Source organism: Giraffa tippelskirchi, chromosome 2 (assembly GCF_054371585.1).
Source record: "Giraffa tippelskirchi isolate mGirTip1 chromosome 2, T2T-mGirTip1v1.2.pri, whole genome shotgun sequence".
Taxonomy (NCBI): Eukaryota; Metazoa; Chordata; class Mammalia; order Artiodactyla; family Giraffidae; genus Giraffa; species Giraffa tippelskirchi.
This window is the reverse complement of record NC_137276.1, coordinates 16,184,220-16,200,065: the sequence shown is the minus strand read 5'-3', so window position 1 is coordinate 16,200,065 and position 15,846 is coordinate 16,184,220.

Sequence of the window (15,846 nt, the reverse complement as noted above, 5' to 3'; positions counted from 1 at the left end):
CCTAATGCTGGGTAGGATTGAGGGCAGAAGGAAAAGGGGACGACAGAGGATGAGATGGTTGGATGGCATCACCGACTCGATGGACATTGGTTTGGGTGGACTCCGGGAGTTGGTGATGGACAGAGAGGCCTGGTGTCCTGCAATTCATGGGGTCGCAAAGAGTCGGACACGACTGAGCGACTGAACTGAACTGACATATAGGGATAGAACAACATAATGTAAGAGATTTGCTTAACAATACTACACAAAAGAAAGGAGGGAGGAAGCAAGGAAGAAAGGAAGGGAGGGAAAGAGAAAAGGAAGTTAAGAAAGAGAGGGAGAAAAAAAGGATGAAAAGGGTAAATGAAGCAAGAGTGGCGGATGTTGATAATGTTGAATCTAAAGGAAGGTCATATGTGAGTTTGTTTTATATGTATTTTTAAACTTTCATAATAAAAAAATCTGTATTTCCCTGAACAAAACTCAGTAGTATATTATTAATCCCTGGCCTCCCTGAATAGAAAACCTTACCGACGACACACACAGAGACTTCTGCTTGACCAGGGCCTCTGTTCCTCATCTTACTCTGGGAGGTAGATTGGGCTGGGCTGAAGAACTCTTTCTAAAACTGCGGAGGGAAATCTAGGGCAATTCTTAGAATTGTAGGCTTCTAGTGGTAGTTTCAGCAGGTTGAATTTCTACGGTGAAAGCGCAGAGAGCAGGGCTGAAGAACCATGAATGACCTCCCTGCACTCCTGTCCCGTGCTCATGTAAAGTACCAGCCGTTGGACAGAGAAGCAAGTGCCTTCAGAATGGCCATATCCTTTTCTCTTGAATGAAGAACCATTTTCCCCTCATTTGTAGAGTTTGTAAAGCAAGGAGAGAGGTAACTCATAAGGTGAATGATTTCAAAACCCAGCAGACATCTATGAAGCTGAAATTTGTTGGGTTTTTTTTTTAAGATTTTAAAAGACCGACTGCTCTGCTTCTGCCTCTCAGAGCAGATCTCAGCTTACCTTGCAGGTGAATGTTTAGGGCAGGAGATTTAGGGTACATTTGAAATGTATGTCCTGACTCTGCTGTTTTGTTAGTTAGAGGAATATAAATATTTTATCTGAATTTCACTGATGGCAATCAAGCATGAACACAGAGCCAGCGTTTGAGGATCTGTCATGTCTGAATTTCTCCAGAGGGCACAACTAGGCCAGCAAATGGTAGTTGGAGTGAGATTGATTCCAGCTCCATGTGAGAGTGGATCCTGCAGCCATTGGAGCTCTCTGGAAATGTAGCAGAGGCTCAGTGGTGGACATGTTTGGTTGAATCTCGTGTCTAGACATCCTTTCTCCAGGCCCAGCATCATTCTATTAGCTCACGCCCTTGTCATCTCTTACCTGGGCTATGCAGCTGCCACAATTAGACTTCTTCACCACTAGCCTCTTCTCTATGCTACTATACTCCACTTTGCCTCCAGAGTGGCGGTTTTGTAACACAACTGATCATGTCATTTCTCTGTTTAAGCTCTTAGGAAATATACTCAGCAATTTTTCAAGTCTTGAAGCATATAGTCGGTGAATGCTCAGTCACTCAGTCATATCTGACTCTGTGTCCCCATGAACTGTAGCCCACCAGGCTCCTCTATCCAAGAATACTGGAGTGGGTTGCCATTTCCTACTTCAAGGGGATCTTCTGGCCCAGGGATCGAACCCACGTCTCTTGCATCTCCTGCATTGGCAGGTGGATTCTTTACCACTGCACCACCCAGGAAAGCCCAAGTGCATAGTAATAAAGTTGTTTTTCATGACCCAGTCAGAATCAATCCATCCTCATCTCATTTGCCATGGTACCTCATATACATTCATTACCATACTTAGCACCCCATTTAAATCATGTATTTATTTACTTGTCTTCCCCATGAGACTGAGGGCAATTACTATGTTTTCATCATATTTCCTCAGTGCCTGGCACGTTTTAGGCACTCAATATCATCAAATAAGCCCTGGGAGCCATTATATTCTGAGTATAGGAAGCCAGTAAGCACTCAACAACTTTGAGTGAATAAAGTAAGATGGCATTCATTCAGCCCTTATTTGTTGACCAGAGATCTAGCTGATCTCTAACCTTTAGACTCTCAGTGGTCCTTGAATGGGGAAGCATTTCCCCCCATTTCTGTGTTTTAGGGACAGGAAGGTGAGTAATGCAGTGAATGATACAGTCGGGAAATATTTATTCTTCTACCCTAAGCTGTCTTTCAGCTTTCAGATTCTATAAAAGAAACAAGATGACATACAGCTTATTCTAATTTGTGGTAGCATTGTTTATTTGTTTCTTTTTTAAGGAGGAGGTGGAATTGGATTGTTTGTTTGGTTTCTTCTTCAATAAGCAGCATCTTAATATAACTAGTCTGGACATCTGTCCCATTTTCAAAAATTACAAGTTTCGATCATTGCTAAATTGTACAGATCCCAATCTGTCTGCTCTGCATATATTTGCATTTATAAAAGCAAAAGCAGGCTAAGAGTCTTTCTAATGCAATCCCCTAAATGCATGAAGTATTAGATTGCTTTTCCCCATTGGTTCATGCATTGCTAAGGGCTTAAAAGGATCATTGATTTGAATTATTTAATGTGTACAGCAGGTTGAGTTTCTTTTTTTTTTAAGGACCTTAAGGGGCATTGCCTTAGTTTTTTTATGTTAAATCTCATTTTTCTTTGAAAATAAGAAGTTAAAGCTGTATTCACGTAAGGTTCCAAAGTGCCAAATTTTCACTGTGTTTTTAAACCATCTAGGAAATTTTTGATTCTAGTGAAACGTTGCTGCTGAAAATTGAGCAGAAATTGCTAGGCTGAAAATATAATTATAACTACATTTTATTCTAATGTTGTATGATTTTTCCTTTTTTGAAGTTGATGCAGATGAAATAAAAGAGAGAGATCATTTCCCTAATAAAAAGCCATCCTGGATCTTTGTTGTTGTTTTTGAAATTTAAGCTGGTTTTGACTTAAATTCTGTAACCACAGTCCTAGACTTTAAATGTTGAACATTTTTACTGTGTAATTTAAGTTTTAGTTCCTACTGTTTTTTGATGCTTTGCTCTGTCCTCGTGGAAAGGCAGTTATGCCGTGTCGGCACAATTTGTGATGGAAACATCTGGGTGAACGGATTTATTTCAGTTTGTGTTCTGTTCAGAAAGCTTGCCCAAAATAGGCTTGTTTGTGATGTCTAGTGTGGCTTCCTAAAACAAAGCAAAAAGTCTTATTTAATCCATTTGTCAGGACAATGCACAAATAAAAAAAAATGGACACCTCATTCACAGAAGGCAGTCATGTAATGTAGAAAGTTTAGGTAATAATTGATAGGGTGACCAGATAATTTATTATCTCAACCCAGATGCTTTTGAGAGTGACATGGGATTCCTAATAATAATTGAGACATTATTGATCTATAACAGGTCTAAACAGATTATCCAGGACAACCAGATGCCATTGTCACCCTAACTACTTGCCATGGCTATTAAAAGTCTCATTTACCATGGTATATAGCAAGTTCTTCCAGGAATTCTGGTAAGTCACTGATGTAGCTCTGTGTCAAGGAGCACAATGGTAGGTTCTGATATATCAGTCAGTACAACACTGTCCTTGATGTGTAGGAGGTAAAAGACATATATATTAGGGCAGAAGACATAGCAACTGGGACTTGACAAAAGTTTTAACATTGCCTAATGATAAAGCTGGCATAGCTGGTAGTAAATTGTTACCATATTACATGCCTAAACATCTTTCTTAATAAATCAAATATATTTAGCATTTGTATGAAGGCACAGAAATTGAAAGCCTACAGGGGAAAGTTGAGATTTGGGTTACCTGTGCCTTTGATTCCAGAATCAGAAATGTTAGCCAAGGATGTCAGCAAATGAAATACATTTTCTTAGTTATATGTCATGAGAGGCAGCTACTGTCCTATTTTCTCTTACAGTCTTCCTTCTGAATTAATATTTCTTAAAAATAGCTGCAGATTCTCAAATCTATAAGAATAGTGTATGCTGCTTGCCACAATTTCTTTTTTCCTGAAGATCCCTTTGAGGTCTTTCAAGAATTCAGTGTAACTTAGCAAAGATTAGAAGACCTACCGTGTGTGTGAGGCATCATGTAAGATGCCTCTGAGATACAAAGAGGAGGTGAGCCTCTGCCCTCAAGGCATTTTCTATAATACAAGAAAATAAAGTGAATGCATAACAACACAATAATACTACAGAGGCAAGTGCCATTAAAAAGATACTTGTCCCTTCAGTTGTGTCTGACTCTTTGTGACCCTATGGACTGTAGCCCCTCAGGCTCCTCTGTCGATGGGATTCTTCAGGCAGGACTACTGGAGTGGGTTGCCATTTCCTTCTCCAGGAAATCTTCCCAGGGATCAAACTAGCATCTCTTATGTCTTCTGCATTGGCAGGTGGGTTCTTTACCACTAGCACCACCTGGGAAGCCCAAAAAGATATATAGATTACAACTTACACCTGATAGTGTATATTTGTTGATAGCTGGTGAGAAGTTGCAGTGTAGCACAAGGATCCCAGTCTGGCACTCCGTGAGGACCTGGAGAGATGGGATGTGGAGAGGGAAGGGGATGTATGTATAATAATGGCTGATTTGCATTGTTGTATGGCAGAAACCAATACAACATTGTAAAATTTTTTTTAATATATTTAAATTAAAAAATAGAATATATGTATATATACACATCACAGCAGAGTGGTGGGTATAAGGATATTTATAACACAAGTCTATAGTTTCCTGAATGTTTGAAATATCATTTAAAAGTTTTGTGGGTTTTTTTTTTTTTAATGTATATAGCACTGTATATAGTACTGAGAGAATTAATTTAGAGAACTGGGCAATTATGTCTGTTTATAAGGATCTGTGTTGGCTTTATCTACCCTTTTCTGCAACATTCCATTCCCTTTAGCTGTAACTTAGCTTCCCTAAAAATTCTCTCATGAAAAGAGTCTTCTTTCTCCCACACCTATCTAATGGTAGGCAGCACAACACACGTTCTTTCAGGTGCCCAGAATGTGCCTTGTCGTTTGCCTCTGTCTTTGATGTGAAGTTCACTCTCTCTCAACCTTACCCATCTCACATACACCGCATGTTGGCATCTGCCTCCAAGGCTTCCCCTCTCCTCACCCCATCCTTTGCCAAGACAAGCTGGTATATGCCCACCGCTCACCTTCCCCATAGCACAGCTCCAGTCCAAGCCACACACAGCTTTTGACTGGATTCCACAGTGGGTTCCTTTCTCTCCCTACGCAGGTCTCTTCTCTGAGCACCTGGAAGAAGTGAGAGTGAGGGATAAGCAAGTGTGGAAGTCTGGAGGACAGTGAGGCTCCACTGTGCTGGTTTGAGAAGCGTCTGATATTCAGGAGTTGGCAGGTGGCTTGTTCTCAGAGGAGAGACAGAGGCCGAGGAGCTGAGTTTCTTCAGTGTATGACAGATGCTCAAAACCGTGGGGTGGGGCCAGTCATCCTTCTAAGGAGAGTGCAGATGGAGAAGCTAAATGACTCCTGAGCCCTTAGTCATCCCAAGTCAGGCCAGTGTGGTAGGAGGAAGCCTGGGGAGACCGAAGAGGGGGCTGGTCGGTGCTGCTGAGGGAACTAATCAGATCAGGACCAGTGATCACTGACCCTGGAGCCCCCAAGTTTGTTGGTGATCTTGAAAAGAGCAGGTTCAGAGGCCATTCAGAATTATTTGTAAGACTTATTGGGTGTGTGCATTGCTCCAGACCAAAGGACCAGAAAAACAACCAGTAGTTACTGCAGGTTCTGCTTCCAGCAGCCCTCTACGGAAAGTACCATATGCCCATCTTAACAGATGACAATACTGAGGCGTAGAGAAATTAAGTAGCTTGCCTGTTGTACCAGTTGATTAGTGCAGAGCAAAGATTTCGATTCAGGCACTGTGACCCCAGAGCCCCTGCTCTTAGCTACTAGGCTGATGCTCATAGAAGATTGTGTGAGAGAGAGAGAGAGAGGGAGAGAAAGAGAGAATGGAAAGGAAGGGCAGGGAAGGAAGCAGGAGAGGGGAGGGAAGGAGTGGGATGGGAGGGGAAGAGAGGGAGCGCCTCTCGACTAGAGAATTAGGAGTTGTTTTCACAGAAATAAAAATTAAAGCTGTAACTGTAAATGAGGTCAGTGAGGAGAGTGAAATTAAGTGTATGGAAGAGAGAGAGACACACCAGTAACGGGGCAGGGACAGTAAGCTGATCACCGGCTGGTGCTTAGACCCTTGAAAATATCTACCAATGGAGTCAGGTTTCTTAGACTCTGAAAAACTCACATCCCCCTGTGATGAGCACAAGAACTTCATATCCACCCGTGATGTTATTTATAATGCCCTGTGTTAGTTGTGCCAGTCGTGTCTGACTCTTTGAGACCCCATGGACTGTAGCCTGCCAGGCTCCTCTGTCTGTGGGATTCTCCAGGCAAGAATACTGGAGCACGTTGCCATTTCCTTCCCCAGGGGATCTTCCCAACCCAGGGATCGAACCCAGGTCTCCTGCGTTGCAGGCAGATTCTTGACCGTCTGAGCCAGCAAGTCCCATTAAATATGGTGAATGAAATCAAAGCAACAGGACAAAATGCCACTTTGTTTTTGAACTCAACCCTTACTCCCAGACTCTGAAACGTGTCTACACATGGGCTGACAACATGCACACATACTTGAGCATCCCTGACTTGGCAGATGGGAGGAGAAAGTTGAACAGAATGAGCCATCCGAGAGAGAATCAGTCAGAGGCCAAGGCAGGAGAATGAGACAGGGCTTTGTAGTGAAGCCAGGGGAGAGGGTGAGACATCTCATCTAAGAAGATGGTGGCAGTCCTGGCGGAGCTGCAGAAACAGGGATACTTCTGGGACGGCTGAGACCTGTTCACCTTCGTAAAAACACTAGTGCGCCTGCAGTATTTGTGTGTATGAGCAGACACTTGGTGGGAAAACATGTTTTCAGTCCTATTATGGATAATAGAACAACAAACTGAACTCCCCCTTCCCCAATCCATTTTCTTGCTTTCTTGAGAGAACTGATCATTAGAATTGGGGGTAACCTTGAAAAAAGGAAGAAAAACAGCTCCACTAAAGCTAGGCTCACTTTCAGCTGTCAGCAGAAAAATATAGTCCCACACCAGCCTCCACCAGAGCTCTCAGGCTTGGCCAGTAATTGTTTTCCAACTTCTCTCTGTTACCTCTAAAATCCAAACATTTTCCCATCCATTCTTTTCTGCTGCACCAGCACTGATCAAGCTAAGTGCAAGTCTGCACCATCAAGACACCACGATTACTCACTGTGCAACTGGCCATGCAGATGGGGACAGCACAGCTCCTGGATCAGGCTGTGGGTTTTGGGTTTCTTTTTTTTTTGTAGAAGTTCTCTATATATTTGGGATGCTAGCCCCTTGTCAAATATATGGTTTGCAATTGTTTTTTTTCCATTCCATAGATTTTCTTTTCTTATTTCAAAAATTTTTTTATAGAATTAATTTTCCATGTAACATTGTGTAGTGTTAGTTGCTCAGTCATGTCCGAATCTTTGTGATCCCATGGACTATAGCCCCCCAGGCTCCCTCCACTGTCCATGGAATTCTCCAGGCAAAAATACTGGAGTGGGTTGCCATTTCCTTCTCCGGGGGACCTTCCTGACCCAGGGATCAAGCCTGGGTCTCCCGCATTGCAGGCAGACTCTTTACCGTCTCAGCCACCAGGGAAGCCTATTATTGTGTATGCTGAAGGTATACCATGTGATAATTTGATACATTTATGTATTGTAATGTGATGTTTAGTGATATTTATCACATTACATAATTATAGCACATTATTGTCTATATCTGTTATACTGTGCATTAGATCTCTATGGTTTATTTACTATTTGTTGTAAGTTTGTACCTTTAAATACCATAAACCTTATCCATTCCCCATCTCCCTAGAAACCAGCATTTTACTCTATTTTTTTTTTTTACAGGTTTGACTCTTTTAGATTCCATGTATCAGTGATATCATACAGCACTTGTCTTTTGATTTATCTTACTTAGCATAATATATTCAACGTTCATCCATGTTATCACAACTGGCAGGATATCCTCCTTTCTCATGACTAAACTGATTGTTATGTATGTGTACCACATGTGTTTTTTCCATGCATCTGTTGATGGGCATTTGAGCTGTTTCCATTTATGGCCAATGTGAATATGCACTCCATATTTGCTGAAGCGTTATTCACAGGCTGTGCTTTTGAAAGGATGCTATAGCATCCGCATTCAGTCAATCTTGCCTTGAACTAATGGAAAAAAAAGAGGCAGCAGCTGACCTTCCACTGGAAGGGATAGCAACACTATAAGAAATCTTTTTTCCTTTTTTTTCTGTGTCAGTTTCCTACCTTGCCCTAATTTCATAGATGAAGCCACATGTGTAGAACCGACTTTGCAATTTAGCTCTGAGGTCCAGAAATGGCTACACGGGAGCTCCATGTCTTTTCAGATACTTATTCCCTGATGTGTTAAATCACCCAGAAAGCTGGAGGAAAACGCTTTCCTTCCTGAGCAGGGGCAAGAAGGATGCCGTCTGAAGGGTATTCCGATGTTTTACAGTTGAAAGGATGTGGGAGGTCTGGGAGTATTAATAATAACTATTATTATCTTTTTTATTTTTAACCTCAGATGCAGGGAATGGAGTTAATTATACTGCTCAGTTCACGGCACACTTTTTTTTTTTAATTTATTTTTGGCTGTGCTGGGTCTTTGTTGCTTCACAGTCTTTTGTCTAGTTGCAGTGAGTGGGAACTACTCTCTAATTGTGGTGCATGGGCTTCTCATTGCAGTGGCTTCTCTTGTTGCAGAACACAGGCTCTAGGGCACACAGGCTTCAGTAGTTGCTGCTCACAGGGTCAGTAGTTGTGGCACACAGGCTTAGTTGCCCTGCAGCATGTGGAATCTTCCTGGACCAGGGATCGAACCTATGCCCCCTGCATTGGCAAGCGGATTCTTAACCACTGGACACCAGAGAAGTCCCAGGGCACACTTTCATTGCCAGTTTTGCAGTGCCTGCTCTTCCCTCATGTATTTATTCCACGTTCCTGTTCTCTCACTGACCACTCCCTGCTTGCCCCCATAGGTAATTGGTCTAATGTGTTTACTGTGTATTTCTTTATTTGTGTGCATTCTTACAAATGACGTAAACCTGTCCTATCAATCTACATAATGATACTTACTGTGTTGTGTATCTTTTTCTTTTTTTACTTCACTAGGTTTCTAAGATTTATCCTTGTTGCTATGTGCATATCACATTTATTGATTCTAATTGCTGCAGAATTCTATTCCACAGTTCTTGTCTCTCCATTTGGTTCTTACTATATACTAGGTTCTGTATTAAGTGTTTTAGATGCATGGTCTCATTTGATCTTACCAACAGCCCAGGAGCAGAGTACTGTAATTTTGGCCAGATCCTCAAGCTGAATGGAACAAATCAGAATCACGACAGGGGATTCAATAGAGTGAGGCCAGTGTGCCTGGAGCTGGTAGCATTCGCTCAGCATAACTTGGGCTGCAAACTCTAGCAGCCTCAACTTGCTTCATCGCTTCTATTGGCCTCAAAATACTGCTGATTTCAACTCATGATTTCAGCAAATAATTCTTGGGAACCACCTAATACCCAGGACATGCACTATATTCCATTAAAAGGAAAAACAGCTTGGTCCCTTTTATCTAAATATAGATACACACAGGGATAGCAGAAGAGACTAGAAATGCCAACGGCCATCTCTGGGGGAGGAAACTATAGCTAAGTTTTCTTGTCTTCCTTTTGTTTATCTGAGGGTTTGCCCTTGAAAGTTACTACAGTTTCCTGAGTTAAGAGGGGAACTTTAAAGAGATGCATGGCTTTGTGGTTCTCTAGCTGGTGGGTATGGGGCCATGACTCTGGACCATGTGATGGATATAGTGGTCAGCTCCATGAGTCAGTCCACCTCCCTGATGGGTGATGCACTTACCCCCAGCTGAGTTCTCAGACAGGACACTCTTGGGGAACCTGTGGGGATCCTACAGACCTAGAGCAGACCCAAGGGGAGGGGAGGTGTGGTGGCAGGGCTGGGCCTGCCAGCCAGCCAGGACATGAATGGTCAGCATCTATGGGGCAGGGCCCTTGAGTGCCCAGCCCTGTGTCACCGCTCACCTCACACAGCCTTCCTTTGTGTCCCCAGAAACCTAATCTGGAGAACACTGTTGTCCCCACTTTACAGATGAGGAAACTGAGGTTCAAAGGAGCTATAACAAGCACTGAAATCCATGTAAATTCTCTTGGAAGAATAATTTTATGGAAGCTGAGGGTGGCTTTCGTGCCCCTTAAACATAGGGTGCTCAGCCCAGGCTCAAGCCTAGTGCTCCAATAAGAAATTACAGAGATTTTGAGCTTCAGAACAGGATATGCATCTCCAGTGGTGTAACCAGTTGGGTACACAGACTATTGTTTGTGATCTCAGTTGCCTCCTTTTCTAGAGTGGGATGGAGAGAGGTGGCATGTGTCACCGACTGTTGTCTAACAATCTCATACAAGGGGTCAGAAGCTGTGACTTCAGATCCTAAGTGTGTAAAAATTAATAGCCTCTTTATGCGGGATATGAACTCGTGCATGGATATGGTCAAAGGGTTGTCTTTTATGTCTCGATTCCCACGTGAATCTGGTAGAACAAACAATTGTATATATCCAGTGTAACTCCCAAATCAAACTCCATGAAAATGCTCCAAAACCCCAGTATAGGAAGATCTTTAACCATGTGTGACAAAAGAGGGCTTACTTCAGTGTTGAAATTCTTCAGAGAAGTATTTAATTATGTTTTCTCAGATCTTATATTTTGTTTCTCAAGCCTTCATTTCTACCTTATTGTTCATTTTGGAAGTAATGCATTTAAGTAAAACTTCTAAAGATGGAATTTTGGGAAATTCTCTGGTTCCTTTAGTATTTCTGCAAAAATAATACTGATATTGTATTTCTTTCAAATAGTTTGTTTCTTTAACTAAGGATTTAAAGCATATGTCTAACTTGGTACTGACTAATTTTCACTTTTTCATCAAGCTTCTGTTCTCTTATTACCTTGTAGATCCAATTGGCTAATCAAATAAAGAGCTTCTAACAGATTCTTTTTTCCTGTATGTCTTATCTTTCAACTGAATGCCAGTAACAAACTCAACTGTTATGATTCTTTATAATATTTCACAGAGCACACCAACTACTTCCCTCTTCTGAAAGTAATGCCAAGGTATGATGTGATAAGATAATGCATATCAGCATGGACATAGCAAAAATTGGAAGGAAAGAGGCCCCTGTGGGCTTGAGCCGTAGAAGATAGGGTCATGGATCTAGGCTCTGAAAGGTCCTGAGGTGAAACTGACATAGTCTGTGTCCATGAAGACAGAGGAGGGATGCAAGAGACACGCCTGATGAACCTTGATCCATATTGGGGAAGAGTTTGGAGCTGCCCTGTGTAGCCCGGGGCTCAGGGAGGCCTCCTGTAGGGAGCAGCCTGTGAGCTGCCAGCTGCTGGGGAGACTCGCGGTCAGCTCTTCTGGCTTCCTAGGGCTGCTTTCTCGCATCCGCTCACTGACACTGGGGTGTGACCACCTTCAGGGACCCACAAGCCACTCAGCGCATCCTGATCATTCTTATGAGAAGACTCTGAGGCCAGAGGCCCATGGGCATTCCCATCGCCAGGTGTCCTTTTTTCCTTCTCTTCCTTTGAGTCAGAGTTTGGAGCACATGATACGCCAGAAAGTCATCCCATCCTTGGAGGGCAAGACACAAGGGCCTTTCGCAGCAGGAAGAAGCATGGATGGAAGATTCTTCTTCTTCGTGTGGTGGATAGGCTCTCTGACAGCCTGGAAAAAGCTGACACCCCATCTGGCAGCCAGCCCAATAAGGAAAACATAAATTGGCTTTCTTCCTTCCTCTTTCTCTTCCCCTTCTTTCCTTTTCCTGAGTTGTATGTCTTCAGAGCCTGTTCGGATTGTGCTGTGATGTCTCCTTCTCCCTCTTCTCTGTTAGAGACGGAAAGATAAGGAAGCTGCTTACCTTTTGCTGAACAAAGAATGAAAGTAAAAGAACTGATAGTAAAAATGAAAGCATAAATTAGGCAGTATACTAACAGCAAGGAGAAGATACTTGACTCAATTAGAAACTGACAGGGAGGGAAAAAGAAAAGAGGGAAGAGAGAACCAAAATAATAACCTAAATGACTTATTTGTTAGGAAAATAGCATCAAAGAAAGTTGATATTGTTTATACTCATGTATATTTCTATAGAGTAAAATTTATGAAGATCATATCTGATCCTTTCTGAGTAGAGACCCACAAGTAGAATTAAGAAGAGATTCAAAGAAACATAAAACCATAGCAGATGCTCTATCTACCCGGATTGGTTATTCATCTCTTCTAAACTATGTAGTATTTAGGACTCAGCTTTAGTGTAATTAATATACATAAGCTGTATTTACATGTAAGTTTATATACTATGTAAATTGCAAAATGTAAACTAGTGCAGCCACTGTGGAAAATAGTATGGCGTTTCCTCAAAAAATTAAAAATAGAACTAACCATATGATCCATCAATCTCACTTCTGTGTGTATATCCAAAGGAAATTAAATACTGTCTCAAAGAAATACCTACACCTCCATGTTCACTGCAGCATTATTTACAATATTCAAGACATGGAAACAACCTAAGTGTCCATTGATGGATGAATGGACAAAGAAAATGGGGTATATACACAATGAAATATGATTCAACCATAAAAAGAAGGAAATCCTGCCTTTTGCAACAACATGAATGGACTTCGAGAGCATTAAAGTGAAAGTGAAAATGAAGTTGCTCAGTCGTGTCCGACTCTTTGCGACCCCATGGACTGTAGCCTACCAGGCTCCTCCATCCATGGGATTCTCCAGGCAAGAATACTGGAGTGAGTTGCCATTTCCTCTCCTCGAGAGCATTATGCTAAGTGAAATGAGTCAGACAGAAAGACAAATAGTGGCAAAATACTTATGTCACTTATAAGTGAAACTTTAAAAGACTGAACTCATAGAAACAGAGAATGGATTAGTGGTTGCCAGAGGCAAGCGTGGGAGGCAGAAGAAATGGATAAAGGTAACAAAAGGTATAAAGTTTTAGTTATACAATAAATAAGCTCTGGAGGTATAATGTGAAGCATCATGGTGACTACAGTTAACAATACTGCATTGTGTATTTGAATGTCACTGAGTAAATTTTAAAAGTTCTCATCGGAAGAAGAAACATTTGTAACTGTGTGATGTGCTAGGTGTTAATTTACTGTTGTAATCATTTTGCAAAACATACAAATAACAAATCATTATACTGCATACCTTCAATGAATATGATGTTAAATGTCGATTATCTCTCAATAAAACTGGGGGAAAAGACTATAAACAGAATGAGAGCAAGAGGGAGCAGGCAGTTCCCTGGCAGAACACCCGGGATTTCTTACTACTCAGTCTCTGAAATCACGAGTGTCAGATGAAAAAGGAAAAAAGCAGCTCTGTGAAAGAGAAGCATGGTGTTATAAGAGGTTTACAATGTACTGCTGACACATCTCCACCACTGAAAGCCTTCCCGGTGTTACACAGCAAAGGATCCTGGTCCCAGGAAGTGTTAAGTTGCATATCCGTAACATAAAATACAGGATATCAAAATGGGCTATGAAGCCACAAGCAACAGTTATTAAATCTGAACTCGTGCAGGGGGAAAAGAAAAAAAAAAAACAGATCAATGAGGCAGACATCAAGTCCAGGAAAAGACTAAAATGCATAAAGTCATTTAATGTAAAATAGAGCTAATATGGTAAACCAGTGAAAGAAAATTGACCATGGAATAATTGATATTGAGATAATTGCCTTGTCACTGGGAGAGAAGTAAGCTTATTCTCTACCTCATCCCTTATACTAAATGAATTGGAGATGGAGAAAGACATCTGTAAGGAGGGCATGGCTACCCACTCCAGTATTCTTGCCTGGAGAATCCCATGGACAGAGGAGCCTGGCAGACTACAGTCTATGGGGTTGCAAAGAGTCAGACACAACTGAGAGACTAAGCATGTATGCAAAAGACACCTATATAGGCTAAATACTTTGAAAATATATATTTTTTAATATCTTCTGGACCCAACCATGCCAGTGATGAACTAAGGTTGCAGAACTGTAAAACAGATCAAAGCCTTTTTATGAATTTTTTTTAGAAGGCCTGGGTGTCATTTATTGATAGTTTACACGTTTGTCTTTTAAAAATTTTTTTACTTTAAAAATTATTGAGGTATAGTTGATTTATAATATTATATAGGTTTCAGGTGTACAACATAGTAATTCACAGTTTTTAAAGTTTATACTCCACTTATGAAAGTGAGAAAGTGAAAGTTTTAGTTGGTTAGTTGTGTCTGACTCTTTGTGACCCCATGGACTGTAGCCCATCAGGCTTCTCTGTCCATGAAATTCTCCAGGTGAGAGTACTGGAGTGGTTAGCCATTCCCTTCTCTAGAGAATCTTCCTGGCCCAGGGATCGAAGCCACATCTCCTGCATTTCAGGCAGATTCTTTACTGTCAGACCAACCAGGGAAGTCCCATACTCCATTTATAGTTATAAAATATTAGCTTTATTTTCTGTGTTGTACAATATATCCATATGGCTTATTAATTTTATAAATATTATTTATTTATTTATAAAATTTATTATTTTATTTTACATAGTAGATTGTATCTCTTAATCCTCTATCCCTATCTTACCTCTCCACCCTTCCCACTTCCTAAAAAGAATTTTATTTTTAACATTCTGCACTGACTCCTTGATTGAGCATTAATATGGAAGTTGGCTTATCAAATGATGAACTCAATCTTCGCATTCAATATAGGAACCTCTTATATTTTAAAAAACAAGTGGTGGACCAGTTTCTTTTTTTTCAACCCTGTTAAAAATAACCATTATACCTGAAGGACCAGGAGACTGACAGTTCTTTGCATATGGGGGGTCAGAGTTAAAGTTGAGCTAATTCTGACATCTATTAACACCAAGCAAAATTAGTCGAGTATACTGGTTAGATGCTTTTATGATTAAATTTATTTACTGAATGAACAGATGCTGTTTATATTGGGAATTTTTAGCATATCAAAATGATCTTGGCTTAGCCTCACAAAATAATACATTTCATTTATGTTAACTATTTTCTCAACAGACTGATTTTAGTTGCTTAGATAAAATATAAACACACAAACACAGACATTTAGAAATTATATTAAAACTCAGTCCTAAATGTCAAAAAACCTAAATCCTAACAACTGACATGCATACAAAATTTGTACTTTTGTGTTTCAAAAATTACTCATAATGTGATAATGATTTCCTGGACATGAGACCAAAGGCACAGGCAACATGAGAAATAAGACAAGTAGGACTTCATTAAAGTTTTTTTAAATTTTGTGCAGCACAACACTTTCAACAAAATAAAAAGTTATCCCACAGAATGTAAAAGAATGTTTGAAAATCTTACATTTTATAAGATATCCAGAATATATGGAGAATTCCTAAAACTCAATGACAAAGAAACAAATAACCCAGTTCAAAAATGGGCAAAGGACTTGAAGAGACATTTCTCCAAAGAAGGCAGTCAAATGACCAATAAGCACATGAAAAGATGTTCAACATCACTAATAGCAAGGGAAATGTAAATCAAAACCACAATGAAATGCCATCTCATATCCATTAGGATAGGCATAATATATCCTCTAGGATATATAGACATCCTATATCCTTATATACATAAAGATATCCTTATATCCATA